Source organism: Gymnodraco acuticeps, unplaced genomic scaffold (assembly GCF_902827175.1).
Source record: "Gymnodraco acuticeps unplaced genomic scaffold, fGymAcu1.1, whole genome shotgun sequence".
Taxonomy (NCBI): Eukaryota; Metazoa; Chordata; class Actinopteri; order Perciformes; family Bathydraconidae; genus Gymnodraco; species Gymnodraco acuticeps.
In genome coordinates, this window is record NW_022990744.1 from 76,575 (window position 1) to 80,000 (window position 3,426).

A 3,426-nucleotide genomic window follows, 5' to 3' on the forward strand; every position below is an offset into this window, starting at 1 on the left:
TGGGTTCATGACCAAATACACTAGGTTACATTAAAAAAAAGGTAGATAACAAAATCTGCAGACCAGCTCTTCTGGGATGAGAAATTAACATGTCATATTTAGTCATATTTCGTGGTTCTCGTGCAACCAATGGACCAGGAAGTTACTGGTTTAGGGTATAAAGTAGACGGAAACAAGTTCCAGTGAAGGAAACAAATATTGCCTTTACGCTTTAGACCAGGGGTGTCAAACTCAAGGCCCGGGGGCCAAATCCGGCCCGCGACTTCATTTTCTGTGGCCCCACAAGAGCTCTGAAAGAATATGATATGTTTATTATACGGTTACATGGTGATTTACAGAAGCACGTTGCACATAAACTACATGTCCCACAATGCATCTCAAATTAGAATTTTTTTTCTCAGAATTTTACTTTTTTCTAAATGTCATTTTATTTTTTTCCCCAGAATTTTACTTTTCTTTTTAAATCATTTTGTGACATTCTCACTGAAGAGACTTGCAATTACTTGCCCTAGACTTCTGCTTTCAGACGTAGTTAATTATGAATTTATTATAGATAATAATCCAATGCAGAGGCAATCATGTAATATAATGCATTATTTTATATATATTAAATATTTATATATGTATTTTGATATAGTCTTAAAGTTACAACCGGCCCTTTGAGTGCAACCATAATTCCTACGTGGCCCGTGGTGAAATTGAGTTTGACAGCCCTGCTTTAGACTCTGTAATTGTTTGCTCATTGTGACAGCGTTATATTAAGCTAAACTAATCCACTGCTGTCTTGAGTGACATATTTACCATACTGACATGAGATTGGTATCAATCTTCTCAACTAGCTCTTGGGATTAAACCAAGTAGGCATACTTCTCAAAATGTTAAACTACTTCAAGGGGTTTCCTACTCTATCACTCAGCCAATGTGCTTCTGCAGGACTCCTCTGAATGTTGATTGACGTTACTGTTAAACAACATGTCATCACATTTACATTCAAATGTTGCATGGTGATTGGTGCACAGAAATACATGACATTGTGTTTTTTCCGACAAATGCAGGCCCACATTAGAGCAGTCGGAAAGGATAAGACGAAAAGAAAAACAGATAAATCATTTGGAAGAACCAAAACTAACCAATTGCATGTCGGCCTCATCGTTAATAGTAAGAATCTGATTGAGATCGTTTTCAGGGACTTTAAATTATTTCTACTTCAGATCCTCTAAAGCCTTTTTTAAAACCCTCCAGTGGTCCCTCTACCGATCGACCTGTCTTCCAGCTTAGAAATAGACTTGTCTCCCAGTAACAGATCACAACATCCTCCTTTGTATGCATTCTTAATCAAATAAGCTGCTCTTACTTTATTAACTTGGACAAGCTTACTTGAGATAAGCCTGTCGTGTTAAGCCCGGCCTCAGAGGGAGAATCAGCACCCGGAGGTGATGAGAGTCGACTCTGGGAGCCCAGATGCAAGCTTTAGGTCGCCGTGTTATTGTCTGAGGATTGGCCCGAGGCTCTGGAGAGAATCACTTCCTCTAATGGAAAACTATTGTCGGCCACTGAGGACATACAACTGTGTGGAATACGGATCAGCCTATCTGGACTTATGCACAAGACAGAATGAAGCTCTCTATCCGATAGAAAGCTATTTTGGAATTGTAATATCCACTGAAGTCGATTCTGATCAAGCCATGCATCTTGAATGGACTGTACTCTTGTCTAGGCTGGGTGGTGTTTCCCAGCTTGGAGGCGATGCATACAGAAAACCAAAGAAACAGCAGAATGGGGAAGAGAAGCTATTTCCTAGTGCACTGCCCTATATTTCAACACAATGGTTTTACACTTCTAAAGCTGTCATAACGATGCAACAATAAGGCACTTGGTGAATTATTTATTCCTTCGAGTGCATGGGATATAGGTTAATGAGCCAACAATATGAGATTAGAAGTGTCTTTGAGAGACAAATGATGTCATTCCCTTAGCATATTGCATTATTTATTTACCTATCCTGGCTAAATAGGCGCCGTCTAATGTAAGTGGAAGAGATATCTCATCAACAATGGTTTTGAATCAACCGAGACACAGGGTGGGTTCAGAGTCAGTTCACAGCACTCCTGTGTTTATGTCAAGTGTATACTGAGTGGGTAAAGGAAATATCCTCCGACAGATCCTCGCAGCGGGAGAGGAACTCCACGCCTCACGGTTTACCTCTGTGCCTTCCCTTTCTCCTGAAGAATGACGATGTGTGATACATGTATTGTCTTTTTCGCATTTGTTCTGCATCGCAACAGGTCAACTCCATCCCCCGCAGGATTCACCTCAGTTCAGACTGTGAACCTTTTTCAAATCCACCGTTCGCCCAAGGCGAGATCCTTCCTTCTCGAGATTTGTTTTTTTGCACCGCGTGGCCTTGAATGTCTGGATTGAAGCATGTGTACGTTTTGTCAAATCTGTTAAGAGAGGAAAGAAGAGAACAATTAACAGATTGAGCTTGAAAAGAAGAACGAAGGACTTTTAAGGACAACTTAAAGGACTGCCCTTTCTTCACATTCTCGTATCAGCATTTGGCGAATGCAATAAGTCAGGCATTGCATTTCTTCACTTAATACAAGCACAGGGGGATCTTTTCAAGGTCCAACAACAACAACAACCCCTTTGTGGTTCAGATGGCACCGAATGCTCTCACACACTAATTGCAAAAGCTCAACGTGAGGCAGAGAGTCCAGCAGGACAGGAATCCCCTTGGGGGGGTTTGAGGTATACCCGGAAAGCTGAGGGTCGCACATTTCAACTAGGGGTCGATTCTGGAGGATTCCATAAGCGCCAGGAAAATAATTTCAACATTAAACTTCCATCAAGAGAACATCAAATTGCCTCAAAGTCACATTCATATTTGATGTGTCATAATAACCCTGTGTCCTCTGTCGAATATTTCATCTTAGGATTCCTAAGTTGCTGCAAATTGACACCTTAAATAGTCGGACCATCGTTTGAGATATTCTCCAAGGGTCAGCCCTGCATCTGTAGGAAATCGGACTTGTTGTAAACATAGCCCTAACACTTATATAACTGCTTTATAGTTTGGATCAATGCAATATATATCCTTATCATGGAAAGGACAGTTCAATTGATCTGGTCGGACATCAAGGAACCTTTTAAAGGACTTCTGATTGTTTCTTAAAGCTCTTATATCATATTTGAACCAATGGTTTCAGTACATATATGTTTTAAACATACTGAAATATTTAAATTATTCATATTTAATTATTCATAAAGAAAAAGATAAATCAAGCCAATGGCCATTTCAATTTGGAAATCTTTGAATAATTCAATGGTGGCAAGATTGAACCTTGTAATCTTGAATAGATTTAACTAATTTGACCCTTATTTGAGTTTCAATATGTATAAAATGGACAAAAGATACAGCTCTAT